A 26,504-nucleotide genomic window follows, 5' to 3' on the forward strand; every position below is an offset into this window, starting at 1 on the left:
CATTCTGTTTCAGGTGCCATTCCTTTTGAATTAATGAGGGGCAGAAGAGTTTCCTCTTCTCTGTTCCCCTTTTGGAAACTCAATATTTTCAATTGTCATTGTTCTGTTCCCTCTTAAGCCTTTAAGGCTAAGATTGCATCTGACAATTCAAATCGGCTTAGATATGATAAACTCTATCAATCTGGAAAGAGAAGAGTGATTAGGTTCACTGTTGGTGACCAGGTCAGGGTTAAAGATTCCTTGTTACAGCAAAAAGGAGCGTCAAAATTCAGACAACATTACTGAAATCAAGGGCCATGCTGTTTGCATTGACAATGGTCAGTGGTGGAGTATTTTCCGTCTTGCCAAGGTTACACAGTCTAGCAATGTATCTGGTTCACAATCATCGCTTTCTTTTGGTGTCAATTTACGGAGAAGTTGTAGGATTAGAAGAGTTCCAAGCAAACTTTGTGACTAATTATCTGTTGGTTCTTGCATATTTTTAACTTTTTTTTTCTTATTGATTATTAAGGGGGAAAGTATGTGGTGTTCTATGTATTACTGAATATGGTATTTTCTGTGTACTCCATTTGCATTATTTATGGTTTGGAATGTTGGGATTGTTATGTCCCTCTACTTAGTATTATACTGTACTAGAATGTATGGGAGCAGTGGTTTACAGAATCAGCTTCAGTTGGTGCTGATCCACTGGGTCAGTTTGATCTGCTTACCTGTTACTGGAATAAAGCTTCCTGAACTATCCTGTCTGTGGTGGCCTACATCTTTACAGACCCTACCTACAATATTTGCTATGAGGGGTATAGGTTACTACAAATGTTTAGTTTGTGAAAAAGGAAAAGTAGTAAACTTGCTCAAACGTGATACTTATTCACATTGTGCACTTTGTGAATTAGACCCATTGTGCTGTATGATGCACAATCTGTATATAAAATGACAAGCACTTCTAATGGAACGTATTTGACAAGTGTGAATGTAGGAGTGAGTAGGATAAATGTGAAGTTAAAAGCACTATTGACATGAAGGCAGAAACCCATGGGGCAACAAACGTGTTCTTTACTCTGTCACACCACACAAAGCAAGTTATTTATCTGTGCCACACAGTGTCCTGACAGCACACCACCCACTGTGGCTTCCAAAAACATAGGGCCTTAAGAAGAGTTTGGCGGTGCGGGAGCAGGACCACCCTGCTCCCACCCTGCCAAACCCATGTACAAACCACATGCCAGATCAGGAGATTTCTCCTGCTTGGCGGGAGGTTCTTTTGCGGTTCCAGGGAGATGCCTATGAAATAAGCACCGCAATGGGAACGTCAAAGGCAGTGCCTGCATGACTTGGACTGCTGCAGTCCATGCCATACAGGTACTGGTGTGCATGCACACAGGGGTCACTTGTTGTGCCCTCATGTGTGCATCCACATAGTGTGAAGCACAATGGGGCCCCGTAGGGCCCCCTCTGTTACCTCACCTCCATACTTTTCTTGGCAGTCACCAAGCATATTGCGACATCAATATCGCCACATCACCACCAGGGATCTATGATCCCTGGCGGTTGTTGTGGTTCCAGGGTGGCCTGACCACCATAGTCATAATGAGGCAGTTGGAAGACCGCCACCATTGCACCACAGCATGTCTGGTGGACTGTGGACCACAAGGCTCGTAATAATACCCATAGTGAACTGTGTAGTCATCCAGTTTATTTATCTTATATTTCGGGTCTTGTCAGAAAAGGATGTATTTCAAAAAATGAAATGACTTCTATAAACTTTGCCATGGACAGAACTTTGTATTTTGTTTTATTCATTGTGGATATTTGTGAAGCACTAACCTGACTGACAGGAGAAAAGCAGCTGATGGCACAAGACTATCCCCTTCATCATTTGTCATTTAACTGCTTCAAGCATGGCGGGGGAATACCAAAGGGGTGCTGGATCTTTGTCAGAGCAACAGCAGTACCATGCTCCACCTCAACCAGCCCCCATGCTCACTCATCAGTCACCGCGCAGTTGCTGTTCGGCGAGCTGACAGACCCAGTGACCAACACACCTCAATGACGCTCCTGCGTTGGATGTTTACAGCACTACTTCCTTGACACCCGAGAAATAGATGGTGCAGTCAAGAGGTCACTGTTGCTTAATTTCGAAGGGGCAGAACTGTATGACCTGTTTGAGAACTTGCTCAACAGAGGCGATGATGCTGATTTCGATGTTGCAGTGGTGGCCCTGAACCGACACTTCGACCCTCAGCTCAACGCTGACTTCAAGCCTTTCTAGCGGTAGCAGGTCTAGCAGAGGGAAGATTAGTTTGTGGACCTTTTTTATACATGACTCAGGAAGCTTGCGAGCACATGCATTGATATCAATCAGCATGATGAAATCAGGCCCAGCTGATACATGACTGCAGGACAGCTGTCCTACGGCAACTTATACTGCCCCAGCCGGGAATCATCTTGGATGACATATTGGTCTTGGCACAATCGCACAAGCTAGCGGACAGCTTGGCTGAAGACATGGAGGTGGTCCTGGCAAGAGGAGCAGCCCAGGCTGGGGACTTTGTGCCATCAATGTGAAGGAGCAGTAGGTGGATGCCATTCAGAAACAGCCCACTTGACCACAAACCCCCCCACAGTACCTAAACAGTCTGAGGGGCATTCAACAACTGTGGCCTAGACCACCGAAACCCAAACGTCTGCCCTCCTCAGGCGGTCATGCTGCTGATATTTGCAAATGAACCACTTCAACAAAGTGAGCCGGAGTGAAGGGCAAGGACCAAAGTCAGGGTACAAAGGCAAGGGGAGAGCCACCCTGCAACAGCTGTCGATCGAGGGAGATGAGGTTGAGGGCCCAAGGCAGGAGGCAGTCAGTGACCCTATCCTGATGATGATGATGACTGCGAGGTGCTCATAATTTCCTTTGCAGGCAAAGAGGACAACTGGAAATGACTGCCACTAATGTGCACTGTGAAGATTGAGGGCATGCTTGTGAAAGCACTCATCGACACAAGTTCCTCCATCAATGTCATGGACTCGGTGGCACTGAACCATTGCCTCTGATGGGGGTCATGGAGGTTGTGGTGCTGAGCGAAGAAAGGTCAATGCGAGCCAGATTCCACATCATGAAGGGAGGTATTGGTACCCTTTAAGGTTACCATGCAGTAGAAGACCGAGGGCTCATCTTTTTTGCAAGGCAGGTCCACAAATCCCTTCCTGTCGCCATCCTGCAGCACTCGCCCCAGCTGTTCAAGGGACTTGGAAGGCAGAAGGACACCAAAGTGAGGCTACACATTGATGATACAGGTAGACCCACGACACTTCGTCACCGAAGGTTTCCTTTACACCTGCAGCCACTTGTGGAGAAAGAATTGTGGAACAAGTGGTAATCGAGAAAATCACTGGCCCTACCCCATGGGTCTCACCTTCTGTGATTGCGCCTAAGCTCAAACAACCTGGGGCAATCCAACTATGCGTGGACATGTGGCTCCCAAACAAGGCCATTCACAATGAACAACATTTTGGCTGACTTAAATGGTGCTCAATGGTTCTCAAAACTGGAACTTAAGGCTGGCTACCACCAACTGTAGCTAGAACCAGCCAGCAGATACATTACAACCTTTTTGACCCACATAGACCTCTGGAGATATCGGAGGCTAAACTTTGGAGGCAGATGTGTTTCACAACACCATCCGTTAGACCCTCTCTGAAGTGGTGGGTGTGCTAAACTGAATCGGCTGCCAGACTGTGGGATGATGCCACACAGGCCCAAGTGTTCATTCTATGAGAACTCGATAGAGGACTTTTGATATATCTTCTCGAGAGAAGGACGACGTGTAGGCCCAAAGAAAGTGTACGTGATAAGGAAAGTGTTGATCCCCCAAACTGCTACAGAAGTAAGGTGTTTCCTTAGAATGGCTCCATACTGTGGCTGGTTCATCCCAAACCTGGCTACCATGTCTGAGCCGCTGAGGGCCCTAATGAGGACTGATGTCCTATGGGAGTGGGAACTGTGCACTGACCTGGCATTCCACCAAGTAAAAGATGCACTGCTGGCGGATGCCATACTGGCATATTTCAACCTGAGATGCCACCTAGAACTGGTGGTTGGTGCGAGCCCCGTAGGGCTAGGGCTATTCCTTCGGAAGGGGAAAAGCAAGGGCTCCTGGGTTCCCATTGCACACGTAAGCAGAGCTTTGTGAGACACTCAAACAAGATACATTCAAATCGAGGGTGAGGCTCTGGTGGTCAGATGGGCCTGCCACCACTTTATTCTTTACCTATGTGGGTAGCAGTTCCGAGTCATCATGCACCACAAGCCATTGGCCCCACTGTTTGACTGGACATCTCGACACACCCTCTTCCCACATCCAGAGATGGGCAGTACAACTATAGCCATATCTGTTTGACGTACTGTACCGCTCAGAAGTGAATAATCTGGATGACTACTTGTTGCGTCATCCAAAAGTACAGCCCATCTCTGGTGCAGCAGAGGAAGAGGAATTTGTGAAGATGGTGGTGCACGACGCATGTCCCCAGGCGATGTTGTTCGAAAAGGTAAAGGAAGTGACCATATCCTACGTTATCCTGTCAAAGGCCAAAGAAGCAATCATGAGGAAGCAATGGCATAACTTCCTGGATGGAATCAATGCATTGGCACCGAACAGAGGATGATGAGCCAACACTGGAGGGTCCGAGATGAGCCGAGAACCAGCCGTGAAGACCTGCTGCATGGGGGAGGCAGATTGTAGTGCCCTACAGTCTCTGAGCCAGGGCTATCGACCTTTCTCATAAAGGCCACCAGGCAGTGGTAAAGACCAAAACAAGGCTGAGAGACAAAGTGTGGTTCCCCTGTATGGATGCCTTAGTGGAGGTAAAAGTGTGGGGCTGACACTCATGCACAATCACTTGTGGGGAACCACCCACAGCACCAGTAATCATGGAGGAACCATGTTTAAGATCTTGATCCCTGGTCAGTATGGACTTTGGGAGTTTCCAGGATGGCCGGCTCATGGCACTGATAGTAGACAGCCACACCAAGTACCCAGTAGCTGAATTGGTGAAGTCTACTGCCTTCTCAAAGATGAAGCCTGTCCTAGAGAAAGTGTTCACTCTGCGAGGGCTCCCCGAGGAAGTGAGGACACACCATGGTCTCCCATTCCAGGAGTAGGAGTTTTATAGATACTTCAAACACCAGAAGATAACCTCGCAATGGCCTCAGGCCAATGCAAAGGTGGAGCGCTTCATGCGCACGCTGAACAGAGCACTGAACATAGAAGGCAGGGTGAAGAAACTGAGTGCTGCTTTTACAGATTCCTATGGGCATACTGGCAAACTCCACTCAGCACAACAAACTGTGAGCTGATGGATATGCTAATGCGAAGGCCCACCAGAGACAGCAATCGGAGGGGTGCGGAGGGTGATTGGCAACCTGCCACGCTGGACATACAGGCGGCTCAAGAGAAAAGAAGGAGCACAAACAACAAGGCCAGCCAGGCTCGGTGAGCAACACCTCTTAATTTGTTAGTGGGTGACTGGGTCATAATGCGGGATTGCCACCCCAGGCGGACGTTCTGCACAACTTTTAGGAAGGAGATTTGGAAGGATGTGGACGTTCAAGGGAGCATGGTCACTGTCCTTTGGGCCACACAACTGCAGCCCATAATGTATCCTGGTTCAAATGTGTAATGCCCCTGGTTGAGGAACAAGGCAATGACCAAGAAGGACTTGATGTGATACCATTGTATGAGTCTGTGACACCAGCCTCACAAGGAGGGCGACTGTGACAGCCCTACCGATCTGAATGCCACTCTCCGGACTAGCAGACTTACAACCACAGGATTGCCACACTCAGCAGGTGTTTGCAAAAGGACAGCCAATCCAGTCGCCTTACCTGCTGATAGGTGAGAAGGGGACAGTCGCAGCCTGGGGTATGGCCATCACACCAGGGCAGAGACTTCGACGCTATGTATGAATTGAATAGTTGATGTTTTGTTTTCAGCTAATAAAAGTTAGGAGAGATGTTGAGTGCAATCTGTCCTCTTCCTACTTTGTTACAGTTCTTCATCCCCAGAGCCGGGCACACACAAGGGTTTAAATAAAGGACAGAGCAGCCACTCGAATCCACTCCGATGAACAATTGCAGTACGTGTGTGTGTTCAGTTTTGTTCAGGTGAAAGGCCTGTGCCTGTGTCATGGCAGCTTAGTGGCAGACGGGCCACCAGGTCAAGCGTTTACGCAGTGTAGCCAGGTGAGACTACACCAGCGGAAACACTGCAGCTCCCTCACCTTTAAATTAGAGGGGTGGGTAAGTTTGGTAAGGTTGTTGAAGTGCCAATTTATGGTGTTTTATTCTCTCCATCACAGTCCCTGTGTCTTTTACACATAGTAATATTTCAAATGTCACAATGATACACATGTGGACAGTACACAGTCTGGAGTAACTAAGTGGTCAGACCCAGAGAGACATGGCCTGGTCTACTTTTTTGTATGAAAAATGTCAATGTGCAGTTCCTAATTGTGAAGGAGTGTTCAGGTCTGTTATAGAGTGCCCTCACACACCCCGAAGGATGTCATGCTTCATCATTGGGCCTGCTCCTCCTTGAGCCGTTGCTGTGTTTGTATACATGATGGGCAGGAGGTGGAAATAGGTTATCATAATCTTCGTCCTCTCCCCTCAGTGAAATGTTATCTGCCACAATTGCCTGTATCATGGTCTCTACATTGAAGCCTTATATTTTCCTCACTCGCTTTTGGAGGACATGCTATTATCTAGACTTTCTCTAATGCTTGTGTCCGCTTTGGCTCTAATAAAACTGGGGCTCATGCAGCATTTGTAATCCATTGATGAGTGCGATAAGCAATGGACACACACAAGGGAAGCGTTCAGTTGTATCAATGTCTCTACAAAGATTATGCATTCTTCCTTGGAGAATTTTGCCTTGGGAACTTGATAAACTGCTGCACCCGCTGTAGCCATGTGAACTAACAATTATGTTTACCACATTTTTGCTAGAGACTTTGACACCCACATGCTAGACTACAAATAACAGTTGATAGATACTCCGAAGTCCTTGTGCCAAATTACAGAATAACAGGCACAAAACCCTCATACAAAATTACAATAGACAGACACCAAGCAAAGTCAAGCACATGCAACTATTGCGAAGGCACATGTTTGGAAGCCATTCTTAGAATCTTTGTGGTAATTGATTAGAATCCATGGTAGGTACTCTTGTTTACCTATGGTGTCTTTAGGGCACCTATAGTGGAGCACATCAACTCTACAATCAAACAACTTCACAAACTAGTATTAGGAAACTCATATAGTCAAGGCTTAGTGCAGAAGTTGTCAGGGGTTAAAAACTCACAGCATGAAACAGTAAATAAAACACGATGAACTGAATACCCAATCAGAGCTAGGACTTGGGAGAACGGTACTTTGAAGATAGGCAAAGGCAAACACCACAAAATCAAAATGTCTGAGTGCCGCCTGAGCCCGAGCTATGACCATGACTGTATTTATAGCACATACGCGTTCAGCACCAGATTATTCTTAAAACTGAGCACTGTAGCACAGAGACGACTCCTCTGTTATGGTGGATGAGCGTTGCCCCACTGCTGGGACCAGTAGATGCATGTACAATAAAATGATAATAAAGCAGTTATCGTTTAGGTGATAGAGAGGGCCCATATATTTGGGTTAATTTCTGTCCACACATTGATAAATGGCGCACAACACATTTAAAATCTTATGTTTTTTAAGCTGATATAACTGGCATGTGTACTGTACGTGTTCTGTAGTCACTGATATAACTATAAGCTTAAAATGTCAAGATGCAAAATGCTTCTGAAAGAAAAAGACTGGCTAAAAGTGAGCTGTGTATCACAACGACATGTTCCACCTACTGTACATCACATCCTGCATTCATGCATCATTGAATGTTCCCTTGATATCCAGTACCGGTGCTCTCCTTATGCACAGCTCCCAGTGCTCTTGTGTGGCACATCTCCCAGTGCACCTGTGATGCCCTTCACGTAGTGCTCTGAGTTCCACATCGACCAGTGCTCACCTGACACACTTCAACAAATGCTTACCTGAGCCACTCCACCCACTGACGCGCATCAGTGAACAGTCACAATATCGATTTTTTATATTGAAATGGCAAAATATCGAGTTTTAAATATCGAGTGGTCATAATATCAAGTCACAAAAATATAGTGGTGTAGAATATCGAAATTCAGGTAAGAAATATTGATTTTCATAATATCGAAGTTAGTAATATCGACAGTCATAATAGACTTGTTAAAAATGTCGATTTTTTAAATATTGTTTTAAGCGTTAGTATATGTGTTAAAAGTATGTATTATTTTTGTAATGTATGTTTGCATTTTTTTTAAGTAATGAATTTTATGTTATTTGATTTTTGCATGATTAAATTCCGTAGCGGGTTGTGGGTTTATAGGAGAAAAGAGTGGGAAGTCATTTAATTATAGTAAATAAAATATTCATTTTTAGGAATTATTAATTATTTTTAATTTTATTTAGTGTTTTAATTCTGTACCAGGTTGTGGGTTAATAGGGGAATAGGGTGGGAAGTAATGTCATTGTAATTAAGTAATTATTTATTTTCATTTATTGGTATTGATAAATAACTTTTTGTTAATTAATTATTAATTGGTATTTAATTTTTAATAATTGTTAATTAATTTGTATTAATTGATAAATATATTAGTTGTATTCATTTATTATTCAGAGCGGGGGGTTGTGGGTTCATAGGGGAATAGGGTGGGAAGTAATTTAATTGTAATTAAGTAATTATTGAAATTATTTTTGTGTATTGATAATTAATGTACTAGTAACTAATTATTAATTGGTATTTTTGTATTACTTATTAATTTTTGGTATTGAAAATTAATTTGTTGTTAATTATTTATTTATTTATTTATTTGTCCTCATTTGCCATGCCCTCAGTATATGAGACACCAACCACCTAGCGAGTCCTTCCCTCTAAAGCCAAAGTGGTTTTCGTGCCCTCTTTCCTGTACCAGAACTCGAGTTATTTGGAGGTGGAAGATAAATCCCAGAGACTTGAGGTGTTTAAGCTGACTCCATCAAGGTTTATTTCAACCCCAAAGACCCCAATAGATCATGCACTAAGCGCAATCTAGCATTTTGGGATGTGTTGTCCGAGTGGAGATAGAATCCGGGTTTTTTTGGGGGGGGGGTTTCCCGGGTCCTATGATTATGCCGTAAACACTCCGTGGGCTGGGTCTGGCCTCGATACGATATTTGGTCCTAAGGGTTAATTAGTTATTAATATGTCATTCATGTTTAATAATTAATATATATATTGGTATTTATAAGTAATTAATTATTAAACAATTTGTAATTGGTAATTAATTTGTAGTAATGTTTTATTGGTATTGATAATTAATTCTCTATATTTAATTATTAAATCATTACTTTCCCTACTGTTGCACTCACTGGAGTGGGAATAGCAGTTTTTACCCTGCCGCTATCCAAAACTTTCTCTACTGTAACATTTGGTGAAGTGTGAATAGTAAATTATTCCTACCCACTATCCAACACTTTCCCTGCTGTTGCACTCACTGGAGTGGAAATTGTAATTTTTACCCCTACGCTATCCAACACTTTCCCTACTGCTTCATTCTCTAGATTGAGAATAGTAATTTTTACCCCTACGCTATCCAACACTTTCCCTACTGTTGCACTCTCTGGAGTGGGAATAGTCATTTTTACCTACCCGCTATCCAACGCTTGCCCCACTGTTGCACTCACTGGAGTGGGAATAGTAATTTTTATCCCTACGCTATCCAACACTTTCCCTACTGTTGCACTCTCTGGAGTGGGAATAGTAATTTTTACCTACACGCTATCCTACGCTTTCCCTACTGTTGCACTCACTGGAGTGGGAATAGTCATTTTTACCTACCCACTATCCAACACTTTCCCTACTGTTGCACTCTCTGGAGTGGGAATGGTAATTTTTACCATACCCCTATCCAACGCTCTCCTTACTGTTGCACTCACTGGAGTGGGAATAGTAAGTTTTAACCCTCCCGCTATCCACTGCTTTCCCTACCAGCCGCGGCCGGCAGTGGGAGGAAATGCAGGGCGGTGATGTGGGGAGGAGGAGGGGCAGGGTGGGGGGTAGTAATGTATGGATTTCGGAGTTTTACAGGTAAGTGAACATTTAAATAAATAAATAAAACGAATTTCGTTGCGCGCACTGTACTCAACGAAATTCGTTTTATTTATTTAAATGTTTACTTACCTGTAAAACTCCGTAATCCGTACATTACTACCCCCCACCCTGCCCCTCCTCCTCCCCACATCACCGCCCTGCATTTCCTCCCACTGCCGGCCGCGGCTGTTCCCTACTGTTGCACTCACTGGAGTGGGAATAGAAATTTTTTACCCTCCCGCTATCCAACGCTTTCCCTACTATTGCACTCACTGGAGTGGGAATAGTAAATTTTAACCTCCCGCTATCCAACACTAAATATATTTAATATTTTTTAACATTATTAAGTTAGCATATATATGTTTTAAAAAATAAAAATGCATATTTATTTAAATTTTTTATTACATTATTTATTAATTTTAAGGTTATTTAAGTATTTTTAGGTATGTTTTACTTAATTATATTAATTATTTCATTATTTGACATTACTTTTAAGACATTTAAAAAATTTGATATTTTTATAAACTATATTATTTACAACAATATTTTGGATTCAATATTTTTGTACTTACCTGTTTGTAGATAGGAAGTCGATATTCTGGCATTCTATATTTTTTCATCGATATTTTGGCAGGTCGATATTTTGCTCCTCGATATTCTGTCAGTGATCCACGCGCATCACCCACTGCTCCCTTGAGGCACATCGACCAGTGCTCACCTGAAGCACATCATGAAGTGCTTACCTGTGTTACATATACCTCAGTGGCCTCTCAGGATCGGTTTGTTGCTCAAATGGGTCCACCTATTGACATCCTCAATTCCGAAATGATAGCACGGAAGATTAAGGTGGTCAATCGGGGGAAGGAAAGGAAGGGAACAGCAGGGAGGGAGACCGGTGAAAAAGAAAGGCTTGTTAAAAAAAACTAGCTTTAGAAAACAGTCTAAATAATTATAATGTAAAATAATCAAAATTCTTTCTTCCTATATGCCTGTAAAAGAAAATAACAAGATCCTGCTGTTGCCTTAAGAAGGACGTTTTGTGTTCATCAAGAATGTCCATAGGGCTACTACATCTTCTATAGAACTGACTTTGAATAAACCCACATCTCATTCATTGGATACTGCGAACAGAAACAATAGGTTGTGTACTATGCCTTATATATACACCAGAGAAGCATACACTCTAGATACAGCAGTCCCCACCAATGTGTGTGTAATGTTTAACATCACAAGGGAGGAAGGACAAGGGTTAGCATCAACCTCTCACTGACCCCCTGCTAGAACATGAATACAAAGACACAAAACATGTAACAATTCCAGATGACATATGGTTAATTTCTTCTGGGTAACATTCCATAGAGATCATGTAGTAATGAGCACACTATCCATTTGATAATGTTAAAATAATGAGAAAGTATGAACGTGATAGTAAAGTCTTAGAAAGCAGGTACTATTCCACCTGGTATCTATGATGCTTTAGAGTGTCCTGTGGCAGACACGAATCCTGGAAATGGTAATGCAGAGTATATACACGAGCCCTCAATTCAGGGTTCCAGCTCCTGCGACCATACACGAGACTTCAATTCAAAGTACCGGCTCCTGCACCTGCACCAGCACATGACATCTGTTTGTAGTAATTCCGTAGATGCAGCATGCCCCCATCAAAAGCCAACAACTACGAACTTGGAGGCGGTGTCAGAGACACTCTTACCGCACCGGACACTGTTCGGGATCCAAACTCTTTCATCTGTGGAGTTTCCAGCAAGATCTGTGGCGTTTCCTCCGACCTGGAAGGCTTTCATAGCCTTGTGGGACGCCGCATTACTGATTTGCAATGTGAGCAAGTGGTGGCCAGTTTGGACGATGTCACAGAGGGTATGGAGAACTCGATTTCCAAGGAGGATTGGATCATGGGTATGCAGAACGATGACACACTTAAGGAGGTGGTGAGACTGTTTACAGGTGTTGCCAAGAGGGGAAGTATCATTCCGGCTGCACTGAGACCACACTTTAATATCATAGAGGAGGTGTCTGTCCAAAATGATTGGCTGGTTATGAGGGGGTAACATTTTGTACCACCTGTTTCCATACACAACAAATTGGCACACAAGGGTCATTTGGACCAAACATTCACCATTAAGAGGGTAAAAGAATGGTTTTGGGGGCCGATCCTGGTAAACAGATTAAAGACTAGGTGTAGAGTTGTGAAGTTGTAAGGAATCAGAGAAGAGGTTGCTTAGATTTCATTGGTCCCTTTAATTGTTTCCAGGAACTTTAATAGTATGTGGGGAAGTGTGGCTCAATGGTTAGAGCAGCAGACCCTGATGCAAAGGTCTAGCCTGGGACCAGGGTTCAATTCCCGCCTCGGCAGGGTCTTGGGCTCAATTTCCTCAGACCTGATATATCTCTCCTCGGTGCCTATTCTAATCATGGGTCCCACTCTGCAACTCTGGGCAATAGCTTGCTTAATCTCCATGACGGCCCCAACAACGCTAGGATGCCTGACTTCACCTTGGGGGTACCCAGGAGTGGGCACTTCACATGGAAAGCCAGGAAGGGTTCCACAGCGGTATGCATACAAGCGCCTGAGATACCCCTTCGGGGGTTGATTCCGGCGCTATACTACTATATTTACATTTTCATATGCTGCAGTATTAGTTGATGCAAATCAAGGTGGGTGGAAGTGTTTTTAATGAGATCCATTACTACTGAACCTACTAAAAAAATGTTGAGTGAGGTTTTTAGACGTGAGGGAATTTCACAGTCATCCTCATGGACAATGGAACTCAACTTACATTTGTGGAGATGGAAAATGTATTTTCAAAATTGGGAGTAAGGCGCGCTAGTACTTGCTTGAACAAATCTCAAGTCAATGGATTGTGTGAAAGGGTAAACAAAATGGTAAAAGGTACCATGCAATTGGCATGCACTACTGGCGTACAAATGGAAAGGGCTGTGAAAGAGATGCTGTGGTCCTATCGTACTATATACTATACTACACGTGTTGGAACAGTGAAAAGCCTGTTCGACATGATGAAGGGCAGACAACCTGGCACCAAAATGTTTCCATCCTGGATGCGTGAGAGGAGTGTAGAAGGGAAAACAAAGACTCACATGGAAAGGGGTTATGGAAGGTTTATCCAGGTGGGAGATCGGGTGAAAATTAAGCCGGGAAGAGTTGGAAAGGGTTTATTCAAACTCAGCCAGGTTGGGGCAATTGGGTCTGGTTGGATAATGGTCAAACCTAGATTCTAAGAAAAGTGGTTTAATATCAGAAGAAGAATAGCACAGGAGATAAACCTAAGGGTAGTGATGAGGCAAGCATTCCTTGGCTGCTTAAGAATAATGAGAATGGTGAGGAATAGTAGGGCTGAGCTCACTGGGTTGTGTGGTAGTGGTTATTTTAAAGTAAACATGAAGAGGGCAGGTCGAGGAGAAAGGACAAGAAGAGTTCCTGCTTATTTGAGGGATTACGTTTTAGGTAAATTGTCTAAATAGGACATGGATTTCTAGTGTGGTTATGAAGTACAGTAACTGTATTCTCCTGGAGCAACATGTTCTACTCTCCTTCCCAAACCGGCATATTAGTTCATTAGTAATTTTTACAGTTGCTATACTATCTTTTTGTTCTGTATGGTATGTTGTCTTTTGTATGTGTCGGTTCGTGTTGTTTTGTCTGGGGAGTGTAGTTGCGTGGTTGGGTACGGCTGCTGTCTTTGTCTCTTGTTATCCATCTTTTATTCCTTTTTGGATTACTTATCATATACGCTTTGCAAAATGCTAATGCAATGCATTCTGTATATTGGTTGTAAAGAAATGAGATGTGTCACACTGTCCTCAGGTAGCCTCAGCTAGACTAGGACTATTGTGACATCAATACTTTCTGTGTATGACATAAATAACATTCCTGTGGCGAGCGCTGTCAGTTGTCAGTTATTATGGTTGGCTGTTCCAGGCTGAATCAAGTGGGTTGCTCTGCCTCTGACTGGAAATAAGCTATGTTTGGAACAGCTGTGGAGATGGTGTCATCATTGCTACAATCACCCACTGCTTCCTTAAGGCACATCAACCAATACTCAACTGAGACACATCCCAAAGTGTTCACCTGAGCCACGTCACCCACTGAATTGCATCACCCACTGCTCCCTTGAGGTACGTCGACCACTGCTCACCTGAGCCATGTCACCCACTGACGCACATCACCCATTGTTCGCCTAAAGGCACATCGACCAGTGCTCACCTGCGAAACTTCGACCAGTGCTCACCTGATCCACATCACCCACTGAATTACATCATTTACTGCTCCCTTGTGGCACAGCAGAGAGGGCTTACCTGAGTCACATCGACCAGAGCTCACCTGAGGCACATCACAAAGTGCTCACCTGAGCCATGTGATGGAGCAGGATTATTTGAAAATGATTTTGCTTGATCAAAGCTGCTAATCAAGTGTGAACTAATATTCATTTAATAGACATAACTAACAGTGTGATTTTGTGAAAACACATGAGAGCTTAAGAATGCATCGTAAAAGCATGCAAGAGTGACACAACACGTGAAAGATGTAAAACTGCATCGTAAAAGCATGCAGAAGGGTTGCTAACTGGTGAAATAGAGTCCTTTATGCCAAGCGAGAGAAACTTATAAATGTACTGATAAATATTAGTATGAAAGAATTTAAAAAATGCAAATCGTAATATAAAAAATGATTATAAAAATGCTTAAAGTAAAATGATTCTTGCTTATGGTTTTTTCCTGAACATGAAAATCTATATAGAAAAAGTGATTGCTTATACTTTAGAAATCATAATCAGATAGTGTTTATAAGATTAATGAAAATTATGCTCTCATATCGTTTCTTATGTTTTCTTTATTATTTTTAAACGTCTTTTTAATAATAGTGTGTTTATTCTTCCGAAAATGATGATTTTGTGGTTTTCCATATAGGCCTCAAAGCCTGTTAGAGTATTTTTTTAATGTAGGCCTAAGAAAAAATTTATTTAGTCCTTCATTATCTCTAAAATGCTGATCAATTTGCTTTAGTTATGAGTTAAGAGTTTCCTTCCTATGGTTCAAGTATTCTCTCTGTGAAGGATTGTATAAACTTTGTTGCAAGCTATCATGGAAGCGAGCACATGGAGATGAAAAATTGCAAGTGTTTTCCTATTTCCCAGGTGACTAGGTGTTGTACAGTATTAGAGAGCTATGGACAAGTGAACAAAAGTATTCCGTTAGAGTTCCGGATGATTTTGGACTGGAGAATGATCATACCACGATCACACCATGGATCCCAACCAATGGAATCATGTAAAACTGAGAAGAAGCTACATTTGGGGGCTTGAGTGGTGAACATTTTGAGGTATAACTATCCTGTGGGAAAAGGACGAGTGCTGGCTATTTTTCCTTGCAAACCTTGGGCGTGACATGCTGTTGGTCCGAACTCTGACCATTCCTGAACCGAACTTTTCCTGAAATTACTTATGCATTTCATCACCTGGTAAAGTTGCATATGCTAATAATACCTTTCAGCTGAAAGGTTAGCTAATTTCTGACTATTATACGCTGTGCTTCAGCTCGTTGAATCTTAGTTCGTATGAATCTCAAGTGCATACTGAAATTGCAATGTGTATCTTTCATTCTCTCTCTCACATTCTCTTACGCCAGTTATTGATTTATGATGTATTTTTGCTTTGAACTGTGATTTATTGTGATTTTACCTGTATTCATTTGAATGAACCAAATTATTGATAATTCTAATGTGTTTTCTTGTGCATTGACCATTCATCTTGAAGCTTAGATAAAAGTATCTTGATAAATATACTGAGTTTGTCTTTTCTTATTGAAGGGAATTATTTGACATGTTAGGGTTTTGACTTTTGTTGTTAGAAAGGCATTTCTTCATTACAGGTCCTCATGAAGCAATGGCATCCTTCTCTAAACATCTGAGTCCCTATTAGCTCTTATAAAGATCTATCGGAGGACTGCATGATTTGTAAGTGGTTGTAGAGTTTCTATGTGTCCAAACTCTTGGTTATAGTAAAATGTATTATGTTCATGGTATACTGGATGATTTGTGAATGAATATAATGTTTACACCGCTTCCACTAGATCACGTCACCCAGGAATTGCATAATTCACTACTCCCTTGAGGTACATCTCCTAGTGCCCGCCAAGTTGCATCAACAGCTTCCCCCGGCACACCTTGCCCTCCAGTGGTGCACACCACCCTGTATTCCCCTTCACTCTGTGCCTCTAGATTTATATTGAGCTGAGCTATCTTGATACACATCACTTCCAGGATGCTCCTTCCGGAGCGGCAGTTCGCGCTTTATAAATTCCGGATACAAATACAAATACAAATACTTCTACCTCTGATGCATATAATTATGTATGAATGTTGGTCTGGGTGCACTGAAACTTGTATGTTTCTTGAAACCTTTATAGGTGCCTTATGGATGTTGGATTCAGGTGTATTTAGCTGTGTGCCAGCCATGTGTGCTTCTGTGCACCTATGGTGTGTGACTCAAGGCACATGCAGTATAAAAAAGCTAAGCCTCTTTATCCCTCCTTGCTAGTTAGGGCGTGGGCTCTGTGGTTACCCCGAACCTTCTGTTTCCACGGCCAGACTGGCCATTCAGGCATTATGTATTGTCCCATTGGGCTCAAGCTAGGGCTGCATGTAGGCCCGGTCTCCGGGGCCAGCCATGCTCCTGCTTTAAAAGCGCTTAGGTATAAATCTGATAATAAATGCGCTGTAATGTACACTGTTAAGGCCCTATATTTCTAAAATTGGCTTTAGGGTCAGCCCTCCACCCACATCCAATGGAGAGGACCACGGGGCATAGTATCAAGAACGGCGTTAAAATTATCACCGCTTTAGCTGCAGGAAACTGCCGCTAAAGCGGCTATAAGGGCTTAATAATATGCCCTTGAGAATTCCAATAGAAGCCCAGGTTCACACCAGAACATGGGCTTCTATTGGAATTCACAAGGGCATATTATCAAGCCCATTATCGCCGCTTTGGCTTTTGTCAGGGCTGGTTTTTAGAACCCAATCTTCGCTCCGAGCACTCATTCAGATGCACCCACTCTGTGGGGTCTTATAAATGAAAGTGTGCACAAAAACAGTTTATTCCATCACAGACTATATGTTGATGCTCTTACAGCAAAGGAACAGCACAAACAGCTTCACAAATGTAAGCGAACAAACGGTGCGGGGATGAGCACCGAGCAGGCCTGATTCCTCAGACAGGAAGACTCGCACGAATAGACTTCTGCCTTCATTTGGTATCTGTTCATGGCACCGAGGGAGGCTGGCAGCGAACACGGGGCAGTGGGCACCCCAGGCCTAATGACTTTGACTCCAGCCCGTCTCCAGTGCCAGTCGGCTGCTGGATGGCTCTTCCCGGGTGCTATTGTGTCACTGCAGTTTTGGAAGGACATGGCGTGTCCTTGAGCCTGTTGGACAGGCGGCATTGGTGACGTGCCACCGTTCTGATCAACAAAGCAGCCTGCTGTGCTGTTCAGAGCCTGCTCTTCCGCCGCCCCAGCCCCTGCAGCCTGACAGACCAGCATGGTGTCCGCTCATCATTCCAAATTACATTAGGAATTAGCCTGCTGACCCTCATCTGTGTTCCCCTGTACAGCACAGCGCTGCATTGAAGGGGAAGACGTCTGATTTCCTTGATTAGTTTAGACTGCGGACACTGCAGCATGGAAACAAAAAAAGGGTACCTTACAAAAACAAAACGCTTTCAGATACTTACTGAAAGAGGATGGACTGTAATAAATAATGCAGATGGCAACACTATTCAACTGAGGTTTTTGGTTCTTTATTTATGTGTTTATTTATTTATTTGCGTATATATTTTTAGGAGTTTGGTGTTTGGAACAATGGTCTCTACAGCGTTACAGGAGCGGCTTGTGTCGTGGAAAAGAGGTGAGACTGGGGAGAGGGGAATGGGAAGAACTTACCTGCGCCCTCCATGATCCCGTCACACTCTTCTGCCGACCACTTCTTTCCACTGCCACGCAGGCACTGGCTACCAGCCTGCCCTGTGGCCAATCCTGAAGCTGCCCTCATCATGAGAGCACCTTCAGGATTGGCCTGAGTGACAATGATTAGTGCTCCAGGACATACTGGGAGCCAGAGGCGCAACTAGAACCAAATTTTTTTCTACCCCTATTCCCCCTTTTTTTTTTTTAAATAAAATTTCACTGAAGCAGTGTTTTGCAGAAATGCAATATGCAAATGTAGGCCACTTTTTGTTTGTGTGCCCGGGCCGATTTTTAATCCCAATCCAACCATGGTCATCACCCTGGCCCCACCCCCAAGCCTCGCCACAAGGAAAAATAGAACGATAATATAACAGGTTTTAAACCCATTTTATTATTGTTTTGTTTTTCACACTTTTAAAAGTGCCGGCGGAGGGGGAGGGCAGTGCTTCTCCGCCATAGCAGGCGAGCCGCCGCTGCAGCGTTATTGTAAACAATGCTGTGTGTATAAGTCAAGGAGCAGGCTCAAGGTTAGTTAGAGTTAATCTTGGTACTAGGAATGAGCCCCTATCCAATAAGCAGTTGCTGCCCCTGTTGGCAACATAGTAACATCATGGCAACCGGCCCCCACCCCACAACACATGCATGCATTCCGCAAATAACACACTAGACACCAGTGTTAGTTGGGAAAAGCTGCTGCAGGTTTATTACATACAACGTTATGTAATCATAGTGGGTTAGCTTATGGGCGATCCAAGGGCAGGCTGCATTCTCGCCACCTGCCCGCCCGATGAGCCAGGCAGCACCGTGGCGAACCACCTATGTGCTGCCCATACTGGTACTGATTATACTCACGCCCCTTGCGGGGGGAGCGTAGCTAGGCAAGCCCCCAGTTACACAGGCCCACAACCGCACGAAGGACTACTGGGGCGCCGACACAGGTTCCAGGAACCTCCCATGAGGCCCCTGGTGTTAGGCTCTGGCACCCCTATGTGCCCGCTGAGGTACACTTCTGCACCTCTCTGCTTCCAGATTGCCCTGTAGCTCCGCCACAGCCCGGGCGGCGGCAACCGTCGCCGCCCGGGCCCCCCACTACCCTAGCTTCCTTGTCTTACCTGCAACCCTTCAATTGCAATGCTTCCTGTAGGTCTAGGAGGAATAGGTTCATTCCTACAGGCGAGAGGTGAACCCCGTCCACTTCAAAGTAGCCCTTGATCCTATCCTGAATCATCTTATGCCTGATGAATCCCAGTCCCCTCTGCTCAGTGAACTTGCGCATGGCGCTGTTGACTCATCTCCTTGACCGCTCTACTGCCTCGCAGGATTTAGCACCATGCCACACCCTACGTGGCACAATTTCTGACCATCAAACCTCACATTGCCCCATGCGTTTACAGACCTCCCCAAGATCATTTTTTATCCTGTGGAGTAAAACAGTCCTTCCTGAACTCGTGAGGTCATTGCCCCCCAGATGTATGACCAGGTGATTGGGTGGGGCTCCGAGTGAGGCTAGCGATTGCTCGAGTTTATTCATGAGGCTGTTCCAGCGCATGCCCGGGAACCCCAACCACACAAACTCTGTGTTTGAGAATCCACGTGTCCAGTTCCTGATCGATGCCCACCGTGCTAACCTGGAGATGGCTGAGTGCCCCAAGACCCACACTCTCGACCCTGATAAAACAAGGGACACGTTTCAAACTTTGTTGTTTTATTAATCTCTTCAGTATGCAAATAGTACAACACTTCACACACACTGCAAACAAAAACTGCAACGGTAGAACACACAACACTGCAAACTACAGGCAACCGCATGGAGCCTCATGGGTGGATATACCGCCTGTAACATGGGGACTCCCAGCACCCTACTTTCTTAACACCCTGCTTTGAAAGCCGCGGTGGCGGCACCTATTCTGAAAGAGTGGCTGGAAAACTTCTTGCCCCGGCTAAGTAGGCCTGCCCTGGATAAGTACGCCCCCCATGATCCGCTCCATCTGATACTTCGTGAGCGGGCCGAGGTCTGAGTGGGTCAGAAGGTACCCAGGTGCTGGGTTGGGGGGGGCGCAGCACGAGGTAATCCCTGACTAAGGAGACCGGGCAGTATTTGGGGTCCCCCAGCGGGCTCAACTCAATATCTACCCCCTTGCCCGCTTGACCTGTCTTGGACTTCCTGAGGTGGATGATCAAACTACGGTCCAGGCTGATGTCTGCTAACCCCAGAGCCTCCCCTGACCTGTCGGTTTTGAAGCGTGCCACCACCTCGCTGATGCGGAAAGCTCTGAAGAAGGCTAGGCAGAAAGCTGCTGCAAACAGGGAAGCCTCGAAGTGTGAGTGTTACTGCTTCTAGTACATCTAGCATGGCTTGAAGGATGGGAAAATCGATGGGGGATCTACCGTCCGGGACCTTCGGCTCCTCCTTCGACCAGCCTTTCAACGCTGCCCTGATAACAAAAGACTTTGCTGGGTCCTGACCCCCTCTCAACCTGGCATCATGACTGACTGTAGCCAGGTGACCTCAGGCCCAAGAGTGAGATTTGCCTTGTCTCTTTGCCCATACCACAAAAGCCTGCACTCTGTCTTCCAGTGGTACCCCCATTAAGCCCAAGTTCTCCACTACTTTGTTGAAAGCAGACAGGTGGCTCCCACAGCGTTTCCTCGTACCTGGGGCCAAGGACCGCTCCCCCAGGGCTCTCAACTCCAGCTCCACTCCAATATGCGCCAGAGGGTTGGTGGGACGGGGGTCATCTCTGCTCTCGCCTGCGGCCAGGCCGACCGGAAACGATCCCACTGGAAACGAGAGAGAGCATCAGCTGCCACATTTTTGACCCCCTCAATGTGTCTGTCCCTAAACTCTATATTGCAGCGCAGGCTCCCTCTAGCAAGCTCCCTCAGTAGGCATAGCACCAACGGGCATCTGGCTGTTTGCCCGTTTACTGCCTGTACCACCGCCATGTTATCAGACCAGAATAGGACCTTTCTGTCTGACAGGGACTCTGGCCAGAGGTGAAGGGCGATGACGATGGGAGAGAGCTCCAGCATCGTGATATTGGACGTGATGCCGCGCTTGCGCCAGGCGTTGGGCCACTCCTGTGCACACTACTGTTCGCCCAGGAACATGCTGATCTCAGGACTGTCAACCCAGGGAGCCCTCCAGATCACCGTCCCATTGAAGTCAGATAGGAATTCCACCCACATGGCCAGGTCCTTCTTCAGACCCCGGGACAACCTGACAAGGTGGTGTCGCTTGACGACCTTCGCAGTGGCTCTAGTCAATCTCCTGGCAAAGACCCTACCCACCGGGATGACTCTTGCCGCAAAATGAAGCTTGCCCAGGAGGCTCTGGATGACCCCTAGAGGCGCCTTGTCTCTCCCCAGCAGATATTGGATGTCCTGCTGCAGGGCCTGCACCTTCTCCGCAGGGAGTCTGGACACGCCCATAACCGTGTCCAACTCGATGCCCAGAAATGTGAGAACCTGCGCAGGGCATTCAGCCTTGCTGGGTGCTAATGGCACCCCCAGGTGTCGGGCCAAATCCTTAAAGCATTGAAGCCCCTCACTGCATTCCTGCATTCCATTCACCCCGATGAACAGGAAGTCGTCCAGGTAGTGGGTCACTGCCTTGACGATATACCTCACCGAAAGTACCCACTGCAGGAAAGAGCTGAAGGCCTCAAAATAGGCGCAGGATACCGCACAGCCCATGGGCATGCATTTTTCAAAAAAGAATTCCCCCCGCCACTTGAAGCCCAGGAGGTGTTGGCTCTCCGGGTGGACAGGCAGCAGTATGAATGCTGACTCAATGTCGGCTTTGGCCAACCAAGCACCCCTCCCTGCCCTCCTAACGATGTCGATGGCCATGTCCAGGGAGCAGTAGGAGACAGAGCAGGAGCCCTCCTCCAGCCAAGAATTCACCAAATCGCCTTCAGGGAAGGAGAGATGCAGTATCAACCTGAAAGATCCCCCTTCCTTTTTGGGGACTACGCCCAAGGGCGAGACCACAAAATCCGGGAGGGGAGGATGCTGGAAAGGGCCCGCCACCCTCCCCAAGGCCACTTCTTTTCCCACTTTTTCTCCTACCACCTCGGGGTGGTCCCTAGTTGACCTGAGGTTGTCTGAATCCCTACAAACCCTGGGGCCCCGATATGGGATTCTGAAACCTTCCAAAAAACCTTTGGCTAACACGGCCCTATCTTTGGCATTAGGATAGTCCTGCAGGAGCGGCAACAGGTTTGAAATGACAATGGGAGATGGGCCTTTGGCCAGGGGGGTCCGGGGAACACACCGGGCGGAGGCTTGCAGGCATGCGATTGATTGTGGACCGGCGAGGCACAGGGGGGCAGGACAACTGCGGGAGGGGGAAGGGACTTGACTAAAGTTGGACCTCCAAGGCTGCTACTTGTCCTGTCTAGCGGGCCCTGCGGAGGAGTCCCGCTTGTCACATGTGGTGGCAGGATGGGGACCTCCACACTTGCTGCATGTGTGGGAGAATCTACAGGCCATTCCCCACGTGCAATTCCCCCCATTATAGAGCCTGCAGGTCCCTGTGAAGCTCCTTTTGTTACCTTGCTTCTGGCCTCCTCCTCCTCGGCCCCCTCGAAAGGACTGCCTGAACTGGCCCTTTTTGTCCTGGTTCTGTCACTTGCTTGTCTCCCCTTTCCTGTCGTTGGAGGTCGCCTTCCCAGAGGATTCTACCTTTCCCTTGCCCATGTGCTGCATCCACAGCCGAACTTCCATCTGGTCCCATCTCAGATCAGGGCACCTGGCCATCTTCTTCCTAAATTCGCAATCATATTTGTATCAACCCATGCCCCCATTGGTTTCTACTTCGTTAGTTATGATGCCAGCGTACTGAAACAGGCCCTACCCCTGCTCTGGAAATCGCTCCATTATTACTGCTGCCAGGATGGCGAAGGCCTGCCTCCATGACTTGATGGATTTCTCGGGCCAAGCCTGGAAGCGCACTTTCTTGTCTTCCTCCTTGCCCACCATTTTTCTGGTGTCCAGCCCTTCCGCCCCATGCAAAAGTAGGGAGAAGATATCAATGAACTCCCTGCGCCATGTTCCTTCTTTAGCTGCCTGTGGCACTTCCCAGGCTAGGGAGCACCTACCCGACAGCAGTGGGGCCATCGTTACTTGTGGCACTGGCACCGCTGACACCACCTGAGTCGCAGTACTGTAAGAGGGGCTGGTCGCTGCAGGATGCGGGGCCGCGACTACAGCACTCGGGGGCAGTGTGGGCTGTACTGGCGTGAGTGAAGCGACAGGTGCTGCCCTCTGTTGGCAGCCTGAGTCCCGTGTGGCCCCCCCCACTGCTCCCGCCCTGGCTGAGTCACTGGGTGCACTTGTTCCTCCCTGAGGGCCCCCCGCTGGATCCACCCCTCTGCCCCACACTTGTGTGACGGAAACCCCTGTTGGAGCCTGAACTGCTGGTGCTGGCGCCACCCCCCCCAACCTCGGAAATCACTGCGGCCGCTCCTACGGGGTGACTAGTGGCCCTTAGGCCCGCTCTAACTTCGGCCATGAAGTCTGCTAGGGAGTCTGTAAGTTTACCAAGGTCCTCACGTGTAGCAAAGTTCGCAGAAGGTGTGCCGTGGCAGGGGGTGTCGCTGCCCTGTCAGCGGGGGTGGTGAGGCAGCCGCATGCACCAGTACTGTTCTTGCCGGCTCAATGCTCCGCACCTTGGTTGGCACTGGTTCTGCTGGGAAGTCTCTGACCGTGGGCTTACGAACCCTCTTGGACCTGGTGGGGCCTGCTTCTTCTACAATTTCCTTCCCCGCCGGTGGGGCAGACAAGGCAATCCCAGAGTCCCCCGGACTATTCGCTCTCATTAGCTCGCTGGCCCATGCCACGCCTTTCACCCTTATCATATCCATAACTGCCGCCAACTGAGCATCTTGGGAGGTTCCTGGCTGGGAATCCTCCACTTGGGACATCTGCAAGAAAAGCGGGGGGATCCCTGGCTATTCATGCCGTCGCTTCGGGGTCTGTAGTCCTACAAAAGAAATGGAACTGTGAGCCAACGACCTAGCGGCGGTGGAGGTCCGCTTACCGGGACCCCCCTGGTCTCAGCCGGACCCTACCACCCTTTTCCCATCGCCGTGGGACATGGCTGGCAAATAACCTCCCACGCCTGTCACTCCGCCTGTCCCTTCACCACCTGTGTATTACCTTGGCAAACTGTTATCCTGGGCGTAGGCGGTTGATACACTAGACTGTGACAAGCGACAAATATTCAAGCACGAAGGCGGGCTGAAAAGAAAATTAACACATGAGTACTGCACGGAAGCCTGAAGCCGAGGGGTTACCTTCAGCGTTACAGCCAGGAAGCCCAATCGCTGGGCCCATATCTGTTTCCCCTACTTAAATCCTCACTCTCCAAGCTTGCCCAACACTGAGCCCGTTGTAGTTGCAACCACCATGCCGTGCCTACTCCCTGTCCCTGTCCCTCATTGCCCCCTAAATTACCTGGACCGGGTGCCTCAGTGTAGTTCTTTGTCTGCGCGCGGATAGTCACCATCCTTGACCTGCACAGAAATGGTAGAGGTGAGTGCGAGCATACACACCCCCCAAAAGTCTGCCTCTCATAAACCACCTTTGCGCCGCTCTGCCAGATGCGCTGCACATCCTGTAGGTCACTCCTAATGTACGCTATCCTATTATTCTAGCGGAGGGCCCAACGCGGGTACATGTTACAGCAGGCTGCCAGCGGGGCCTCGTGGCATTGCTTGCTAATTATCCATAGCCTTGCGTCCCGCGCTTGCCAAAGCGGAGCTAACAATCATCATAACCTGTGCGATACACCCGTGTTGACAAAGTTGCATGGGGTGGGATTGCTCTGTGCCGCTGGTGTTTCGCCGAGTACCAGCGGCTCCCGCGGTCAGATCGGTCGGGATTTGCAGGCTGCTTCCTGAACTAGCATGCTTGTGCTGCGCCAATGTGAGGGGGGGGGCGGAAGCGGCGGTCAAGCGACCGCCGCCATTTCCGAGCCCGACCCCCTGCCAGATGCACCGCACGCGCGCATCGGGTGCCTCGAGTGCCCCAAATAGCAGCCTCGATTAACTGCCGCGGACTTAGCCAAGGTGCCGGATAAATAGCATGTTGCCCTGTACTGCACTCGGAGGGGGGGTCTGATGTGTGCCCCTCCGGATCCGGGGATCGCCCGCAACTGGCAGCCATGTTAGGCCCTCCCCGCCTGTTCCTAATTATGTGGCCCCCCTCCGCCCTCCCCGCCTGTTCCTAATTATGTGGCCCCCCTCCGCACAGGTCAAAGAGAGGGGGGGAATGGGCAGAGGGGTGGGTGAGGCGGTGCGGCTGCCCCCTCCACGCCGAACAAAGTAACCGGGCCGGGTAGCGGACCGTGCCCCCCAAGCTACCCGCTCTGTGGCCAAAACAACTGGACTTTCTTTCGCTAACGTTAAGGTATTGGAGCCGGGGCTCGAACCCCGAGCTGAGGTGACTGGAATTGGCCCCAGAACTGCACCTTAATAACATGGGTGGGGGCGGGGTAACTTGGCGATAATGGCGGACAGGAAGGGGGTGGAGAGGTCCGAAACCCCCTGCCACCGAGGCAGAGAAGTGTAGCCCCGGATGGCCCGCGGGGTTCTAGTTTTGCGCTGACAATGCCCCTTTCCTGCACATCTCGTTGCTGCCCGGGCGGTGTCCCACCCCAATGGAGGGTGTAAGACATCCGATCCTGAGGCCCGAACGACGACGTTAGCCCCCGGGAGATCGCACGTATTAGGGGACTCACCCCCCTCAGCGGCCTGCACCTAAGTAGGCCGCCCAGCCCAGCGTCAACCCCCATGTTGGGGGGAGCGAGCAGAGGGGGGGAGGGCAGCCACACTTACCCGAGCTGGGGCCTTCCCCGCACCCCCGGTCTCCGCAATCCAGCTGTCGGTGCGACGTTACCCCAGGCCAGAGGCACCCCTTGGGAACAGCTGAACATGTCCCCCCTCAGCGGCCTGCCACTAACCCGGCCGCCTAGCCCAGCGTCGACCTCCAGAGGGGAGGGAGCGAGCAGAGGGGGGGGGTTCGCACTGGATCCGAACTCACCAGAAGTAAGGACCTAGACCTCAAGATTGTGTGTCCCCACGAGGCCACCGCGACGCGTCCCGTGCAGCAAAGAGGCCGGCAAAATGGCGAGGGGGACTTAAGTACCCCTCGCCCTGCCTGCTGCACCGGACGTGACATCACAGCCCCACGCTCCCTTCGGGACTCCTCCTGCCCGGGGGAGGAGTAAGGTGAGAGGGGGGCGGGGGAAGCCCTCTGTTACAAGCGGGCTGCCCTCCTGAGTGGCCACCCTTGGTGGCCTCGGGCAGCCGT

Source organism: Lissotriton helveticus, chromosome 9 (assembly GCF_964261635.1).
Source record: "Lissotriton helveticus chromosome 9, aLisHel1.1, whole genome shotgun sequence".
Classification (NCBI taxonomy): Eukaryota; Metazoa; Chordata; class Amphibia; order Caudata; family Salamandridae; genus Lissotriton; species Lissotriton helveticus.